This window comes from Miniopterus schreibersii, assembly GCF_964146895.1.
Source record: "Miniopterus schreibersii genome assembly, chromosome: 15".
NCBI lineage: Eukaryota > Metazoa > Chordata > Mammalia > Chiroptera > Miniopteridae > Miniopterus > Miniopterus schreibersii.
This window is the reverse complement of record NC_138115.1, coordinates 31,376,424-31,396,112: the sequence shown is the minus strand read 5'-3', so window position 1 is coordinate 31,396,112 and position 19,689 is coordinate 31,376,424. Positions and strand designations below refer to the sequence as shown.

The window sequence follows — 19,689 nt, the reverse complement described above, 5'->3', positions numbered from 1 at the left end:
GGCCCGAAAAGTTGCACCAGCATTTTTGAAACACACCCAAATGTATAAAGCATCTCCTTCAAGAATTATGAAGACCAACATGTTGATGATGAGAATGACTGGGTTACATCAAGAACCCTCACATGGAAATAATAACACAGGGATAGGTCCAGGCTGAAGGGGCCATAATAAGTGCTGACATAGAATTATTACTGGGAAAGCCCCCCTTTAACACAAGATTGATTAAGAGTCACTCTCTTCACCACTGTTTTCAGATAATCTATTTTCATATAAAGCTGCCTGGATTCTAGCATCCCTCCACCTGCCTAATTCACTTGACTGAAAAAATATTTCCTGGGTATTAAAAGTCTGTTTTTAACCAAGAGTGGAAATGGCAGACCACTCGGGAATAAAATTTTCAGACTTTCCAACAGCTACCGTTATCCTAAACACAGAAACACAAAAAGAGATTTTACAGATCAGACTCTGCCCAGTCCCCTCCTCCCCATTGCACGGGCTGGTCTTCCCAGCGCACTATGCTGAAGGCCACCAGCAGCAACAAGCAAGGGAACTCCTGAGAAATAGTCATTTAATTTTCCTCAGCTCTGGCCCTGCTGTTTAGAAGCAGTGTGATCTTAATCAAGTCCCTAAAATTCTCTATAGCTTATTTCCCTTTATCTATATGAATGAAATGAAAGGGCTGGCCTAAAAGAGAAAAAAGATGCATATTTTATAGATAAGAAAACTGAAGCTTCCAGGGCCCATTGCTAGTATTCGTGGAACTAACACAAGTCAATACTTTTGATTTTAAGCAGAGCTGGAGGTTCTTTGATTACGTGCAATATGGAGAACATTATTTTTATTGATTTTAGAGAGAGAGAGGAAGGGAAAGAGAGAGAAAGAGAGAGAGTAAGTGAGAGAGAGAAACACATCGATGTGTTGTTCCACTTATTTATGCATTCATTGGTTGATTCTTGTATGTACCCTGACTGGGGATTGAACCCGCAACCTTGGCAAATCAGGACCATGCTCTAACCAACTGAGCTACCTGGCCAAGGCCTGGAGAACATTTTTATAGGTAGGGAAAGCCATTGTAGGTGAAATGTTCAGTATGGTCACAGGTATGAATATTAAAAAATTTAGTGGCCAGACAATAAAGTGGCCAGATTTGGCAGGGACTTGAATGCTAGGCAGGGGTGTTAACAAACATGACCTTGCAAGCAGCACAGAAAGGCAGAAGGTTTTTGAGGAGGAGAATGACATAATGAGAATGCTGTTTCATAAAAAGCAGCTTGCATTTATGGAGTAATTGTGATTCCAGTGACAAATAGGAATATTAAGCAACAGCCAGTTTGGAAATGACAATGTGAGTGTGGTTTCCTAACTACTGAGTTTGAAAAGTGGGTAACACACCCAGAGAGAAACACTTTTTAGGAAATTTGAGATATTGAAAGCCAAGGAAAAGGTGACACGTGCCTAGAAATATTAATTCAGTAATCACAGGAATATATGTCCTTATTGAAACTGAGAGAATAGTGAAGTTGCAATCAGTTAGGGTCCTTCGGTCGCAAGCAACAGAAACCCATTCAAGGCTACTTAACAAAGAAATCTATTGGAAGGCTATGGAGTAGAACACAAAATTAAAGAACTTCTTCCCTCAGCTTGGTTGGAAGGATTACTGGACTGGAAACAAGATTTGTGTTCTTGCCCTGGATTTTCCACTCATTACCTATGAAGCTTTGGTTAATTTACTACTTGATATTCCTCAGTCTCCTGGTCTTTATAAAGTAGGAGGTAGAACCAGATGAAACAAAAGCTCTATTTTAAGTCTGGTGTTCTCAAATATCTCTATTTTCAAGAACTATTTTCTATAATACTGAAAAAAAAAAAAATCCCAGGAAGAAAGGGTGAGGTTTGGGAGAAAATGCAATTAAAGGGCTTTTTCTGTAGTGTTTAGGAGCATCTTTGGAAAGCCCACTGTCTTTTGAGTCCCCTCTCAATAAGACAGTCAGCATGTCTGAGTTGTGTAGTCTCAAACTAGGAATAATCTTTCCAGAGAGTTCAACACTTGACATAAAAATTCAAATTTTCCATAGATGTTATTTCTACCACATTCTAGCTTTTAGAGTTGCAGATAAGAAGTCTGGGGTAAGTCTGATTTTTTTTTTTCCTTTGCCAGTAACTTCTTGCTGTTTTGAAGCTTTTGACAGTTTTACTCAGATTTTGGAAATCTACAAGTTTTAAAAGCATATGCCCAGAAGTATGACTGTTTTTCAATTAATCCTATGCAGAACTCAGCGAAGATCTTCAATTTATAGACTAAACTTTGTCTCCAAAGATAGGAAATTTTCTTTTATTATTCTTTAAAATAACTGCCTCTCCTTCATCTGTTTTTTTGTGGACCTTCTGGAAGGCCTGTGTAAAGCCCTCAGCTGTCCTCTGGGTTTTTCAACATTCCTCATTATTTTAATATTTTTATGCTTTTGCTCTGAGCTTTGAAATATTTCTTCACATTCATCTTCCAAGACTCTTTTTTAGTTCCTAATTAGCAATTATTCTCTTTCAGTTGAACTACTACATTATTATTTTTAAAATAATTTAAAGATCCAGCCCGGCCAGGCGTGGCTCAGTGGTTGAGCATCGACTTGGGATCCAGGCAATCGGGGTACGATTCCCGGTCAGGGCACATGCCCAGGTTGCAGGCTCGATCAGTGACTCTCTCATCATTGATGTTTCTCTCTCTCTCTCCCTCTCCTTCCCTCTCTCTGAAATCAATAAAGATATATTAAAAAAAATTTTTTTTAATTTTTAAAAATAAAAAAATAATAATAAAGATCCAAATAACTCTTCTTTACGCTTCAGCAAGTCTTCCTAAATACTCTTATTATTCTCACTGGTCATCCTGCATCTCTAGCAGCTCAAGTTCACTAGGCAATGTCTGTCCTAGGTATTCTGTTTTTCCCTCTTCTTATGGCTTCACTACTATTTTCTTTTGATTAGTGATTATTTAAAATCTTTCCACATTCCTCTCACCCTCCAATAACCAAGTAAAAGTCACCCTAGGTAGTAGGAAAGTTGCAAATAGTGGATTGTGCAGCAGTCACTGTGGAACAGTGAAGCACTGATTAGCAACTACCCATCCATTCTCCTGGAAGAAGCCTTCGGGTCTTCTGAGTTACAATAGTTAATGGTCTCCTAGACTCAGGAGAGGATCATATCCTATCCACTTAACTCCCTGGCCATTATGTAGGATCCAGGAGGATCCATCAGACCCACTAAAGACTACGCTTGGACTCCTTCCTTAAGGAGGTCCTTTTATTTCTCCTAGGCCAACTGTTAGCCATTCTTGACCCTTGACCTCACAGGCTCTTTCTACTAGAATTTAATTAGCCCAAAGGGGAATAAAATCCTAAACTTGCTCTCTTATCCAAAAATCCCAGAAAACGTGTTCTCAATTATACCTCCAGTGTCTGCCAGTTTGTCAATCCCAACTGCCATCTAGCTCAGTAGAAGCAGATAACTGGAAGTTGAGAAGGGACGATATGAAGAATATACCTTCCAGTTACCATCTTCCCAGAATCTCCTACCTCAAAGTGTCCCTTAAACTCAAATATCTTTTAAAAATACAACTAAATGATCAAAGTCCAAGTTTCTAAGAGATATAATGTGGGGTACTTAAGAAAGGAGTCCAACTGTGGTCTTTAATGGGCCTAATAGATCTCATTCATAGTACAGAATAAACTCTGCTTTACAAAATATCACATTGCTGAGTAGCATCTTCTTAGCATTACAATAGCCTGATTTACAAATAAAAATTAAAAATTAAAAAAACCTTGATGAGTGCTTGGTTTTTCATGGTTATGCCTACTACAGAAAGAGAAGCCCACATAAGTTTCCCCTCATCTCTTATCCAGCTGCCCTAGATCATCTTAATGTTATTAATTTACCTTTTCCTCAAACCAAGACATTTACCAGACATGGTTTAATTCAACTTGTGTAATGAAAGAGACCTTAATAAACATGAGCCAGTTTCTATTGAGAGAGGAAACGCAAATGTTAACAGTGAAAGGCACAATGGACAATGGCTGCTTGAGTCTGACCCCCAAATAAGTGGATTCTCCACTGGGCATTGAGGTAGAAGACTAGGGCTGTTGGGTGGAACATTGGTTTGGCGGGCTAGGCACAACTTCACCTGTAAGTTCCACCTTGCCTCTTTTCATATCTCTGTTTTTAAAATTCAGGACGTACGCATACAAGTGACCAATGAAAAGAGAAGCTGACACTGAGAAGATTCTCTTCCAATGTACCCACTGACTGTCCATTTCTTTCATGGAGTATTGGAAGGTACTAGGATTCTCTTCTCAATTCACATGACGGGCAGGTCCAATTCTCTGCTCGTACATAGTACAAGGTCAGCTAGATTGAGCAAGGAAGGACTTAGACATAGATATCAATATGCATTCTTTCTTTCTTGTCCCCCTCTACCACTCCAGGAACTCTAAGAGCGTAGAAATGCTGACTTTTCCTGCCCTTGAACTTCAAAGATCCCCTGTTGCTCTTGCTGCAGGCATCCTAGATAACAATCCATGAGCAAGACAAGAAAACCATGTCCAATTGCTAACCCCACTGTGTGTACTAATTACTCTGTAAGGTAAGTGCTTCCTCCTTCATGCTTATCCCCTTAATTAGGGTGACTACCAAAAACTAAATTTAGAGAAATACATTTGAGCATCACTAACCATCAGATTAATGAGCCAATCTGTTCACAGGGCAGCTTACAAATGTGTTTTTCATTTGCCACCAGCAATTGCCCTCTGGGGATCAAGGCACATAGGGCAGATGCCTCACATATCAAGCTCTGACCCATTTTTACCCAGGTTTTGAACATGTTTAAGTAATTTAATTAACTGCCTTCATATGACAAGGTAGGACAGAAGGCCTTTTCTGGAGTGGCACTTTCTTAAGAGTTTCTGGTCCACCAAGAAACTGTTATTATCTATCCATCCATCAAATACAAAGTGTGCACTTGCTCTGTGTTGGGTACTGAGAATAAAACAGGGAATAAAATAAATGGGGTTCTTCCCTGGTGTACTGCTGGTGGGAATGCAGACTGGGGCAGCCACTGTGGAAAGCAGTATGGAGCTTCCTCAGAAAATAAAAAATGGAGCTGCCATTTGACCCAGTGATCCCACTTCTAAGAATATATCCTAAGAATCCCAAAACACTAATCAGAAAGAGCATAAGCACCCCTATGTTCATAGCAGCGCAATTTACAAAAGCTAAGATCTGGAAACATCCCAAGTGCCCATCAGTAGATGAGTGGATAAAAAAGCTGTGGTACATTTACACCATGGAATACTATGCAGCTATAAAAAAAAATGATCTCTTATCCTTTGGGATAGCACGGAGGGAACTGGAGAGTATTATGTTAAGTGAAATAAGCCAGTCAGAGAAAGACAAGTACCACATGATCTCACTTACATGTGGAATCTAATGAACAAAATAAACCGATGAACAAAATGGATCCAGGGACACAGAGGCATGGAACAGATTGAGGGATCTCAGAGGGAAGGCAGAGAGGGGGGAGTAGGCAGGGAGAGATTAATCAAAGAACTTATATGCTTATAAGCATAACCCATGGACACAGACATTGGTATGAGGAAGGCCTGGGGGTGGGGTGGATGCAGGATGGAGGGGGACAATGGAGGAAAAAGGGGACATTCATAATACTTTCAACAATAAAGATATATTAAAATAAAATAAAAATACATAAGTGGGGTTCTAGCAATTTGGAATTTAATTTATTCATTCCTGTATGGATGTCATCAAATGTTTATTGAGTACCTAATACATACCATGCCATTTTTGACCACAGGATAGTCTAAAACTACAACTAAACTACTGTTGACCATTTTAGATTATGGAATGAGAACAGTAAAGCAGACAGGCCCTATCCCTAGCTCATGTTATAATAAGGGGGTAAAACAGAAGTATCAGATGATGGGACATGCTATGTAGATCATTAAAATAGCATCGTGTGCTAAAGAGGGACTATGTGATTTCTTTAGAATGGGTGGTAGGGGAAGGCTGTAATCTGAGTGATACAAAAGAGCAGTCACAGAGAACAACATTCCCAACAAAAGAGAGGGCTAGTACAGGGGAAAGCTTGGTATGTTTGAGGATAAAAAAGAAGAGAAGTGCATTCTATGACCCAGAAATGTCAATATAAGGTATTATCCAAGGTGAAAAAGACAGCTATGACCATAAATGTACATGAATAGCAGCCTTATTCATAATGTCCATCAACTGATGTGAGGACAAAGTGAGATACATCCATGAATGGAATACTACTCAGCAATGAAAAGCAATGAGCTTACAAGAACATGGATGAATCTCAGGTACACGGTGTTTAGTGAATGATCCTTATGCAAAAGACAGTCCATACTACATGCCTCCATTTATATGAAATCCTAGGAGAAGAAAATGAAACCTATGCTGGAAAAAAATCAGAATGATGGGTGTAGTATCAAACTCTAGCTCAACATATGCTGATGTAATTAAGGGAAAGTGTACCGATGTCTGCAATTTACTTTGAGATGCACCAAACAGGAGATTAATAGACAGAAAAGTAGACAGCTGGATGGATGGGTGATAACACAAACTAAAATTTTAACAACAGAACCTAACTCGTGGGTATAGGTGTTTACTGTAAAATTCTCTTAACTTTACTGATATTTGATTTTTCTTCATAGTAAAAGCGAGGGCAAGAAAAGAATCCAGTGTGGCTAGAGCACCCTGATGTGACGAAGACATGTACTGATCAACTAATTCATACAAGTAAATATGTTTCACTCATGCTTTCTGTTGTTGTTGCTGTTAAAAATAATACTTATTTTCCTCCATTCAATTGGTTTCATGGTTTCTAGTTAGTAAATGATAAATTCTGCAGTCACACATTTCCTCAATGTGGATTGATACAATGATATTCAGTAAATATGCACTATGCCCTTGACACTATGCTGAAGGAAACAGAAAAAAACACACAAGGAGTTACTTTTGCAAACTTCTAAAAAGAAGCTTGCAAAAATACTGAGGAGATTGGACTAACTCATATGAAATAATCAGAGAACAAGCTAGGAGAAGTCAAAAGATAATGCTATCATAAAAATGAGATTTAAAGAAATAAGCGACTGGCATAGAGGAATGAATATCTGAGTGGCCCAGGAAGACAGATGAAATTGGATTGAGCTGTAGAATTTAGACAATAAGTCTTGCGAAGGCAGTGCGAGGTCTCCAGGTCACAATGTGATGTTTATTAAGTACTTATTATGTGCTGAGCTGTGCTGAGCTGTGCTAAGCACATTCCATTAATTGAACAAATATTTTTTATTCCCAGGTGCTAGGGATAAAACAGGGCACAGATTTCTTTTACTTAACGGATCTGATATTCTAATGGGTTGAGAGGAGGGAATGACAGTCAATAAACATGATAAATAAATGAAATATCCAGTTTATTAGACAGTGATAGGAGCTAAGACAAAGAACAAAGCAGGGAAGAAGAATATAAAGTGCAAGAGGGAGGTAAAATTTAGAAAGAGGAAATTCTCATTGAGGGGGAATTCTTAAGTAAAAACTTAAAGGAATTAGAAAGCTGGCGATTTGGGGAACTGGAAGAAACATTTCAGACAGACAGAACGAATTCCTGAGGCAGGAGCATTTCAATATTTACACAAACAACAAAAAATGGATAATACATTATTATCTCACCTAGTCCTTGAAATTAGCAACCCTAAGAGCTGCGTCCTATAAACCACACACATTTTACCGAGGAGGAAGCAGGGCACAGAAGCGTTAAGGTAGCTTCGACCCCCTCAGAACAACCCTCGTGTCAGAACCAAGCTGCATAATGCACAGAGTCCGCTGGTTCCTGGTGTGGTAGCTGCAAGCGGTGCCAGGAAGGAAAAGCCTAAGGTTCTGAATGTTACAACCAGACCGAGAAAGCAAAGAAACTCAGCGACATCCTGATTACCGAATGGTTTATGCTGCTGGCTAGAGAACGGGAAGGTCAGGGAGGTCGACCAAAAGATGATTTGATTTGAATAGATGAGGATTATGATTCATCTTAATTCAGAAGAACAAAATAAAACACTCATAAAAGGGCAGAGGGGAAATCTCCTCCGAGCATGATGAGGAGATAATGTCAGCAATGCGGCTGCTTTAATCAATATCCCACAGATGAAATGATCAACGCGATCTGTCTCAAATGAAAACCATACAAATGCCACCTATAGGGTGGAGCAACTGCTCCAAGCAGGAACTCAAAGCCTACTGGCCTGGGCCATAAGAAATACCTGGAGTCTGGCCGGGCGTGGTTCAGCGGTTGAGCAGCAACCCACGATCCGGGAGATCGGGGTTCGATTCCCGGTCAGGGCACGATCCCAGTAGGGCATGCAGGAGGCAGCTGATCAATGACTCTCATCATTGATGTTTCTCTCTCCCTTGCCCTCTCCCTTCCTCTCTCTAAAATCAATAAAGCTATATTAAAAAAAAAAAAAAAAATACCTGGAGCCTAGTAGTTTCTCAGCATTTAAAAAAAATTTTTTTATCTGCTCAGCTGGCGTGGCTCTGTGGGTGAGCATCGATCTTTGATCCAGGAGATTGTGGTTCGATTCCCGGTCAGGGCACATGTTCGGGTTGCCAGCTCGATCCCGGGTGGGGGGCATGCAGGAGGCAGCCGATCAATGACTCTCTCATCATAGATGGTTCTCTCTCTCCCTCTCCCGCTCCCTTCCTCTCTCTGAAATCAATAAAGACATATTTTTTAAAAATTAAAAAAATAATTTAAAAAAAAAATTTTCCCCTCCATATATGATTCAAAGCAACACTTCTTAAAAACAGCTCCATGCCTGTATACTTGAAGTGTATGAAGGTGGACCTTCAGCCTCTCTCCTTCCATGCACTCCACAAATGAGAACATCCAGAGACTCAAGGGCAGAATTGAGTCTCAATTCCATATCCGTAGGTCATTCCACTGAGTCCCTCCAAATTACAGAAAGTCATTTACAGCCGGCCCAGTACAAGGAAGCATTTGAAGTTGGCTCTGGTAACCCATATGCAACTGATTTTCTTTTTGTAGCTTCCCTAGATCAGCTGCTGATAAGTAGAATTTTTTCCCACTTGTGAGCCTTTCCAAACACTTTGATTTTCCTTTACCAGGTTATGTTTTTCCCAGCGAGTCCTAGGCTACTTTCTCAAGGATCCCTGCACACATGGCGGTGCCAGCTAATAAAAAATCTACTGAGCTGCCAATCTTATTGTCACCTCTGGCACTCATATCCACCATGGCAAAAGCTTGCTATGGCTGTTGTCTTGACGCTCTTATTTGCCCCATTCATCATCTCAGCAGCATATCATGGCATTCAGAACAGTCTCAAAAGGCCGCAGACCAATTACTGCAGAAATGGGGATATTAAATTAAACCCTTGCCTTGGCAGAAAGTCACAGAGAGACCCAGAAAGAAAAGGCAAGTGACAGGGACCACACCTTTCATCAATGTGTAGCTGCCTTGTCACGTTCATGGGACTTCTGTAAGGATTCAACTCTGATTTAAGCAGGAATACAAGGCAGTGAAGTTCTACAGGATTGGCTTCAATTTTTCTTGCCACATTTAATTCAAATGCCTAAACCTTTTTATTGTTTTTCTTTGTTTCCAAGTCAGATCACAGTCAAAAAAAGCTGTGAGTATGACAAGAAAGCACCTGTCTGCACAAAGCACCAGCCCACATCCTCCAGAAGCTTACAGTTTAAGAAATTAGAGTTTATCTTCTTTGCGATAGTATCGAGAAATAGAACAATTTCCTGACTAAAACATTCTTGATAGATTAAATATCTTACCCTTTAATAAAAGCAACTGCTGATTTAGCCAACATATAGAAATTTCAAATAGCCAAAGCTGGAATGAGTCACTGTGGTTAAACATATGGAATTAAAATTAATATCTCATGCCTAATGAAACTGCAAATCCATGATACTCTTCTGAAGAAATACTATAGTAGCATAAATGTCACCTTTAATCATTTCTATAACTCAGTAGTATAAATAAAATAAAGAACCAACACCACTGGGGTAGAGTCTTCGGGTGTTACTTACATCTAATTTTCCTCCCTGAGCACAAAGGTAAATTAATTTCTCTTTTCCACCTACTATGAAGTCTGGGGGAATATGACTAATTTCAACTAACAGGATGTAATCGGAATTGATGTATGTCTCTTCAATGACCAATGCAAGACAGTCCCAGCACCTGTGTGCCCTGCTGTGGTGACTATGCAGGAGGCCTTGTGTTGAAATGGCAGAATCAAAGATCAAGAGTGCACCTTGGACCACTGACAGTGGGGGACAAGTGCCCTAAAGAGCTAGCTGCTCAGTAGTACTAAGCCACTGGAGCTACTTGTCAAGTTAACATAACCTATCTTATCCTGATATAGTCACCAAAAAAAAAAGAATATTCCATCCCTATCATATATACACGATAGCTGTAGGTCACTATGCTTTACAGAAGAAAGACAACCATCTCCCAACACACTCTTCTTCCCCATTTGTCCGATAAAACAGCGTCGGTCGGAATGTGTGAAGGGACCAAAAGCACAGATCAAGGAGGGCGGGCTTCAGGAGCAGTAGACATTCACCCACTCAAATGTCCATTGGCACCTACTATGGGAAAACCACTTTGCTGGGGCTCCTAGGAATGAAGAAGTTAATTACGGACAGTCCCTACCTTCTAGAAGTTTAAAGTCTAACAGAGAAGAAAACCACAAGAGTACAAAGATGGGGCACTTTCTAACAACTGTGTGACTATGGGAAGGTCATTTCTCTCTCTGAGCCTCAGCTTCACTATCTGTCAAATGGGGATAAAAACAGTACCTTCCTCACTGAATTGAGGTTATAGATGGTTATAATTTTATTAACCAATGTCATCCCAAAAATTGAATTTAAAAAATAAAAATAAAATAAAAGCAAAGCAAAAAACCCCAAAAACAATAATAAAAAGAATTAATTCTTCTTCTATTAGAGGAAGTGGCCTCTCCCTGAGTGTCAAAATATAAGCTATTGTAGAAAGAACATGGGCTATGCCACACACAGTCCAGAGAGGGACAACTGGAACACACACCCTGGGCCGTGTGACTTCTGAAGACCTCAGTTTCATCACCAAGAAAACTGAGATAGTAATGTCTTCCTTTTAGGATCCTTGGAGGGAATTAAGGAAACCACATAAGTCTGAACTATAAATCTTTCCCTCACTCGTCGCCTTCTTTCTTGAAGAAAGATAAACAGAACAAAAGACGTAAAGCACCTGAGTCGATTATCTCTAAATATCCCACAGGTTCTGAAAGTCGGACAGAAGTGTTCAGCCTAAGAGGCAAGGTGTTTCCCATGCAGCTCTCCTGCTGTCCCCTTCCAAAGTCACGTCACTCACAATCCTCCAGGCCCTGCAACTTTAAAATTGTATTCATTGTAATCCACAATTTTTCTTAACCTGACATCATTTTTCTTTCACCTTTCGTAATTGTTTTTAACCTGACATTCATTTTTCTTTCACCTTTTGTGGTTCTCTGGGCTGAGCTGTTGTATTAAAAAGTTGGTTGAGAAATGAATTGCCTTTACAAGCAAGAGCGACTAGGAGCAGTCAGTCAACCCCACCTCCCATGGATTTCTGTGATCACATGGGGGCGTGAAGTGCCAAGATTTCAGCGGGGCAGTGTGGGGAAGGGCTTGTTATTTCACAGCCAACAAGTCTTGAGAAGACACCAACATGACATTGTGTTATCCAGGTACTGCTGACTCAGGGATGGAGAGAGATTAAAAATGAGTTATACGAGAAACCGCATAGCAGAGCTGGATGTGATCCCACCGAGAAGCTGCTCATATGCTACAGTAACAGCTCCTTACTTTAGCTGGTCCAGGGCTGTCGCCTTTAATTGTTTGTTAATAGTACATATAGTGTGCCCAGCTTCCCTACCAGGTGGGTTTACCTGGTCTTGGGCCCAGGCATCTCTTAAGGAGAGATGGAAGAAGGACTAAGAATGTGATGTGGTCAAGTGGAAGACATCAGGGCCAGGGGCTCACAGGGGTTGTGACTGGAAGCCCAGGACGTTTGTGAATGAAAGGTAATCATTTCACTGTCTCCATTTTGATCCCAGAGATCTAAACATTTGATTAAAGACAAGACAAAATCCAAACCATCCATATTAACTTGCAAGGGACTATTTTCTCCTGTTCTTCAAGCAGACACTGGAGTCCAAGGGGCCTGCGTGCCAACTGTGAGTGCCCCTCACTGACTCACGTTGTTAACCTGGGCAGGTAACAGCCTCACTGAGTCTCAAATTCCATGCCTTTAAAATGGAAAAAGCACAACTTAAATAGTGGAGTGCTGAGAGGATTAAATGAGATTGTGCGTGTGCTTGGCAGTCGCTGACCACACGGGCGAACACTGTCTCCACACTGTGAATGGCACACGTGGCAGTCTTTTCCTTCATTCATAGTTTGTTCATTCAAACGTTCACGTACTATGTTCCAGGCACTTACGCTGTTCCCTTAATAAGTCTTAATGAATTATTCATCCACAAATTGATTCTAAAGCAACCCTTGGGTTGCCATCATGCCTGTCATGATTTTGTATTTTCTGTCTCAAGGTCAATTGCTCATGTGTCGGTTACCCAGCGCACCAGCCACGTCACCACATTCGGGCGTTTCTGCTCATCGCTGCATCCTGCAGAGTGAAACTGTTCATGACTGGCAGCTCCAACACTGGATGGCATGCATCCTTCCAGGAGACGCGGCCGGCGCAGCCCTGGCTGTAAACTAGCAGCGAGCATGGGTCTTTGTCTCCATTTTTATCGTTGAATCCCTAGGCCCTAGATCAGTGCCTTGCACACAGTCGGTGCTTCGTAAATGCTTGTGGAATGAGCTGGATGGAGCCTTTGGAGTATTATGTGAAAATAATTTAGAAAGCTGATTTATTCTGTATCAAATGAGGATTGAAAGAAGGTATTTTGAAATGGAAAACATCCCTATCTAGTCCTAAGAGTGAAATGGAGAATCAAGTGTAAGAAAACTAGCTCTACCCCAGACTTAGTGTCTGTTTTTCTGAATAGTTCATAAGAGGACATGATGGTTATAATAATAATGTCATTTGCCAAGTGCCTTCTAAGCTCTGCAACTTCCAATGCATTAACTCTACCCTTCACCACAATGCCATGAAGTAGGTGCTATTATCCCTTCTCAAGGACAAAGAGGCAGGCTCAGGGACCTTAAGTAATTCATTCATGCCTTACTCGTGGGAAGTAACTAAACTCAAATTTGAAACAGGCTTGTCTGGCTCTAAGCCCCATGATCTTTCCATATGGAGAAAACAATGGACATGGACATGTACACATGGGCATGAGGGTCACACGTGCGTACACCTCACACTGTCTGTGGTTCAGGATATGCTTATAAATCCTTTCATAAAGAACAGCTCATTGAACTGAACTTCTAAAGATTTTTCCTGGTGATTTTACTTAGTTCCAAAAATTTATATTCTTAAAAACAAAACAAACCAAAAAAAAAACCTATTTAAAAAATCCATTAACAATTTCCATGATGACATCATCCAGGAGGGAGATGTCTTGCTCTAGGCATGATTATGAAAATTCGCAGGCAGTCACTTTTCTGGTCAACTATGCCAATGACCTCTTTAACTTATTGTATCCTCGCATTATTAAATTGAGCTGCTGAGCAACTCAGACACCTGCTCTGTGACCAGTACTGAAGGTGGTTTATTGGCCTAGAACTCTCACAGGGATGGGCCCCACCCTTAGGATGCTGTGCCTGCAGGATGCAGTGGGTCACTGCTGAGCTGCCCACATTCTCTTACCTAATAGAAGGTGTAGCTCAGCAGGAAGCTTGTCTGGAGCCAGAGGTAAGAGCCAGCGCGGGACCACATGACTGCTCCAGGACTTCCTCTGTGGCAGATGTCAAGGTCTGCAGGGTGTTTTATTGAAGGACAAAGTGCAATGGCTTAAAGGCATCAGCCCTCTTCCCTGCAAAGCCTTGGTCTGTGTGGCATCAAGATCCCCGAGGAGCCCCAGCCCAGCTGCTCCTGGGCGTGGGGAGGTCCTGTTCTGTAAGCTTCCGGAGCTCAGCACAGCCTGTCCCCTTCCCTCCTTGCTTGTTAGAAGCCCAGCACGGCTTTCAGAGACCAGGTTGACGCCATATGTTCATGCCACTGAAGCATTTTACTGCCTGAGCCGAGGCACTTAGCACATAGAAGAGCACATTGTTTTCATAGCTGGTTGGCTCTTAATACCTCCTCAGGAGACTCCACGCTCAAAGAGAGATGTCTGGAGAGTTGGGGAAAGTGCCAGCAAGGTGAATACAGTTCAGGATGTCAGCCAGGCAGGGAGAAGGGCCCAAGTCATGAATAATAGAATTTTGGTGCAAAAAAAGGACTATAATAAAGAAATTACATCTGTGGAGATGTTTTTCTTTAATGGCAGATTAACATGAGTTTAGGTCAGTGATTCTCACTCCCTCAGGGTCAATTTTGTCTCCCAAGGGATATTTAGCCAAGTCTGGAGGTATTTTGGGTTGTCGAAACTGGATAGAGATGAGGGTGCTGCTGTCACCTAGTGGGTAGAGACCAGGGAGGATGCTAAGCATCCTACAATGCACAGGACAGTCCCCAACGACAAAATTATCTGGCCTGCCTGGCCAGGGTGGCTCAGTGGCTGAGCATCAATCTGTATGGTCCAGGAGATCTCAGTTCGATCCCGGGTCAGGGCACATGCCTGGGCTGCGCGATCAATCCCCAGCAGGGGCATGCAGAAGGCAACTGATCAATGACTCTCTCTCATCACTGATGTTTCTCTCTCTCTGCCTCTCCCTTCCTCCCTCTGAAATCAATAAAGACATATTTTTTTTAAAAAAATTCTGGCCTTAAATGTCAAGAGTGCCAAAGTTGAGAAACCCCGGGTTATGTTAACTCTGAACAGATAAGAAAGCTCCCCCTTCCCCTGCAACCTCATTGCCATAGCAACTAAATTAGCCACATTCAGGGGAGTGTGGGGAGGCACCGGGGCACAGCATTTAAGAAGAATATCATCTGGGTGCGGGTTTGAATTTAGGTGCAGGACTCTAGCTCTGTGGCCCTGGAGATGTTATCTAACTTCCGTGAGCCTTGGTTTCCTCTTCGGCCAAACACAGACAAGCAGTCACATCTAACCTTGTGAGGTTTAAATTACATGAGATCATAAGAAAGCATTTAGCTATTGAATTCTAGTTAATGATACGCATGCTAAAGTATTTAAGGAAAAGAGTGCTGATAATTGCAATTCGCTTCAAAAAGCATTTAAAATGGATTAATGAATAGGTCTGGTACAGTACAATAAAAATTAAGGGTTGAATCTAGATGGTGGTAGACATATTCTTTCAACCTTTCCGTCCGTTTGAAATTTTGATAATAAAATGTTGAAAACAAAACCGAAAAGCATTTACCACCATGTCTACACAAAGCAACAGATAATTGAGTGCTCAACAAAGTCGGGGCAAAACAGGATAAAACAAGGTTTTAAGAGAAATACACCAACCATTTTGGTAATCTGAGGGGACTGGAGTATGAAAGATCTCAAGGAGGCTCAGACCTGTTGCCTCTTTCCCCAGAGGGTTTTTTGGCACCAACAAGACTCACCACTATGCACTCACACCCAACTGAGCATCTCATTGACTGTCCCCAACCATTCCTGTCCTCTTTGTCAGCCCAGGTAACTGGTCACTCTTATGTCCAGGTCTTGTGTCAAAGGCCAAGCATGACTCCAGTGATGGTCTGGTCAGGGAGAAGAGATTGTCAATACCTGATACTTAGGCACACGTCACTGCTCTTCCTGCACAGACAGGCTGTGGCCTCTATTGTTCCAATGCTGAGCAATATCAGGCCAAACTTAGTGAAACCTGCCTTTGGTCTGACACGCCCCTCTGACCTCCCATAGCTGTTATTTGTCGGGACACTGTTACCCCCAGTATTCAGAGCCCTGCCCTCAGAGCAACCCAGCAGCTCTCCTCTCCGCAGGCCCCATGGATTTCTTGGCATATGGTGTTCCCTGCTGGCTTCAAAGGCACTCCAGTCAGGGGAACACCACAGAGCATGGAGAGAACTTCTTGGCTGCCTCAAAAGGCCTTCTGTCAAAGAGCTGAGAGGTGCCTTGAAAACATCTAGCTCAGTTCCCCCTAGTTGATGAAACTGAAGCTCAGAGAGAAGAAGGGACAGGACTGCCACTAGCCCATAGGGTACCTTTATGCAAATTAGAAACAGTGCCCATCTGATGGCAGCAGTCCTGAGCCAGAGTGAAAAATAGCCTGACAATGAAAGTGGTCTGGATCTCAGGCCAACAGACAGGCTCCGCTGTGCACCAAACCATCCCATGCAGAAACTCTGGGAAAGGGATTGCTCACAATCACAAAAATGAGTGTCACAGAGCTGAGATCACACTGACAACTTCTTAGTAGAGATGGAGTCAGTTATATTCGCTGTGTTCCAATAAAGCTTTATTTATTAAAACAACAACAGTGGTGGTAGGCTAGATTGGGCTCATTGGCCACAGTTTGCTGACCACTGCTCTAGGTGGGCATGAGGTGGGCAGAACCTGAGCTCCAGGTCACTGACACCTGCTGTGAAAACCAAGAGGTGACGTTCCTGGTCGAACTGAATTTAGGAGCCAAGATGGCAATGGTGGGAAATCCTTCCTCTGTTCTTACCCTTGATTGTCATCAAGTTGGGAAGAAGATTAAACAGGAGATTGGGGTCATGCAGTCAGAGAAAGGACTTCCCTGGAGCATGGATGCTACTATGTACTACCTGCTTCTACTAATGCAACCTACAGAGGCGATCAATCAGTGTTTGCAGTTAGTGCCGTAGTGACTCTGAGAGGTGGGAAACAAAGGCTGCGGTCTGAGCTGGAGCTAAGCCAGATTGTGTCGGCTGCTGACAACCTCCTTCTGCACCGCTGTCTCCTGAAGTGGGCACGCTGTACTGTCCTGAGGGCTCTCAAAGGCGAGCCGAGCTCTAAGAGTGGTGGCTGCTGTTGGAAGAGCTCGGGAAGACATGGGCAGCTCTGTAAAGAAAGCCCCTTCTTCAAGAGCTCCAGGCTGGAAGGCCTTGGAAATAGCCTACCGGTGGGAATGGTGCTTTCTCTGGGCACTTTCAGAGCCTTCCCCCCCCATTCTCCCCGGTCGTCCTCCTGGGAGTGCAGGGCTCAGGCACTGCGAATTTCCCAGGGACTGAGGTCAAGGCCAGGGCAGCTGAGGAAGAGCAAGAGAGAGGCACCATCAAGCAGGGGCTAGAAGTGACGGCTTTGTTCATTAGACCACTAGCTCTTTCCTTCCTCCATACTCAGATTATTTTTATTTTTACTTTTTTCCTTAAAATGTTTTCAATCCAGAAGCTATTTTAATCTCTCTTTTTCTTGTCTAACATTGGCACTTGGGTGTAGGAAATGTAGTCTAATTACATGGGCGTGCGTCCCATGGCATATGGGGAGGAACACATTGCTATTGTCTTGTCATGTATTGTGTTCTTGGCTTCTGTCTTTCACAAAATACGTATTTAAATTACTCCTAATAAAATGTGGAACAGAACTGTTTGATTTACTTGCTGATCAAATATTTATTTGCCATTGCTTTCTTTCGCTAACATATTTTGATGATAGGATGCAAAGATTCTGCACATCTAATTATTTTCAAGAGTCAGAGACTCTGTTCAGATGGTGGTTTATCTTTTGTCTGCTACATCACTTTGGCCCCAAACACTTCACATCTTTGGATCTAGGTTTTCCTTAATTATAACATTCGAAGTTGAATTTAGAAATTTCAAAAGTGCCTTTTGGCAAAATCAGTCTAGGATAGCTTACAGTGTGAGGTTCCCATTTACCACTGGGACCTTCTCCCCCCTTCCTTTCTGCTACAGGGTAACCCCTTTAACCAGGTTTCAGCTGATGAAGGAAGGGAGGGAAAGAACAAACAGACCCTAAGGATCACCACACCGTCCTTGGGAAGAAAATGAATCATTTGTTCCAACTTCCCCTCCCCACCACCACTACCACACACAGGAGAGATATATGATGCTATGAACTTTTCCATAATCAATTATAACGCAGCCAGCAAATATTTGGTAAAGGGATTATTTCCTTTACTTAAGAGCGAAAACCAAAAGGCCACAAGCTGAGGGGACCCCAACCACCAGCCCTGAATCTCCTAAGCAATGCTGCCGATGAGGTCAAGCCTTTGAAAGGCTCTGATGGGGTGGGGTGGGGGAAAGGATCTGATGGCACAACCGCAGAGAAATGCCAGCCTCGGAGGGAATAAACTTGGAATCTCCCACCTCCATGGCTAAGCTGTCACCACAATGTATCGGTCACATTTCATTCAAGTCACTATCACGAAAGACCCAGACAGTGGACTAGGACTGGGCTGATCAGGCACTAATATAAATTGGTTTCAGCTCATAACACACATTTACTATGAAAACATCGAAGAACTCAAATTAAATGTACATATATGGTGAGCAACAAAAACGGGGAGAGCTCCCTGGCCTATAGGATTGGACAATGTAAAAGGTAAGACAACCTCTAGGAGCCTTTCAACCCTGATCTCCTGCAATAAAAAGAAAACAAAAATCTAATGACATGCCAAGCATTCTATCCTGGACTGGACTCAATCGTGTCAAACCAGCCACACTAGGAATTCCAACTGAGATCCCTGACTCCAAGGCTCTCTGAGCTCTCCAGCATGTCAGATCACTAGTCCTAAAAGCAGTGCTTTGGCTCACCCAAGAGCTGACAAAAATTACTAAGCTGGGAATTACACTGCAATGCCCTCTCTTCTATTTGGACTTCCATTCTAAGTAGCTTTTAAGTGCAGCACAAAGTGACTGCTGATCTAGGTAGGGTCTGAGATAAGCTGGGTGATTCCCCTGAGCCCATCGCTAGCTGAAGAGAAATGGCACTTGGGGGAGAAATATGGAAACTAGAGAGGAGATGACAGTGCCCAGGAGAAGCCAAAGGAGCCCTGAACTAGGAAAACAGGTTCCTCCAAGACTCTCCCTTGGAAAATGAAGTCAACAACAGCAACCAAAAAGGACTGGTATCACTGAGCTTTTACTCATGTCAGTGCCCCTTCCTGGACTGGCATGTTCTCTCCTCTCCAAATATTAAAATCCTATTTGAAACCCCTGTTTATATTTCTCCTCTGTAAGACTTTCCCAAACCCATCCACCCCACAAAAAAACTGCTGCATTCTCTGAGCTCCAAAGGCGTCTCGTCTCACTCGTCTAGCAATAATGCTCACACTGTCTTGCATCATCTCATATTTTCGTTTTGTGACATTGTGCAACAATTACGCTGTTATCTGGCTCCACACATACTTGTACCTTGGTTTGATGTCAGCCTTCCCCAAAGCAGAGCCCATCACTATTTTAGCTTTTTCTGTTAGGCAATAAACGGCACAGGTGGGCTTTCAATATGCCAGTCGATGAAGGAAGAAAGGAGGAGTAGAGGACAGGAAACAGGACAAAATGTGCCGCAGAGAATGAAGGCAGACCCGTCGTGACAGAGAAGGAATGAAAATCTCATGCAAGCCAAGGACAAACTGTACCCGGGAGACACCTCCAAATGTCTGCAGAAT

The 19,689-nt window shown here is 42.4% G+C and overlaps 1 protein-coding gene across 5 annotated transcripts in view; it reads right to left on the bottom strand.

The window, feature by feature from the left end:
• Window positions 1-19,689, bottom strand: part of CPNE4 (copine 4) — a 320,582-nt gene that overhangs the window by 282,227 nt on the left and 18,666 nt on the right. The gene's annotated exons all lie outside the window — the stretch shown is intronic.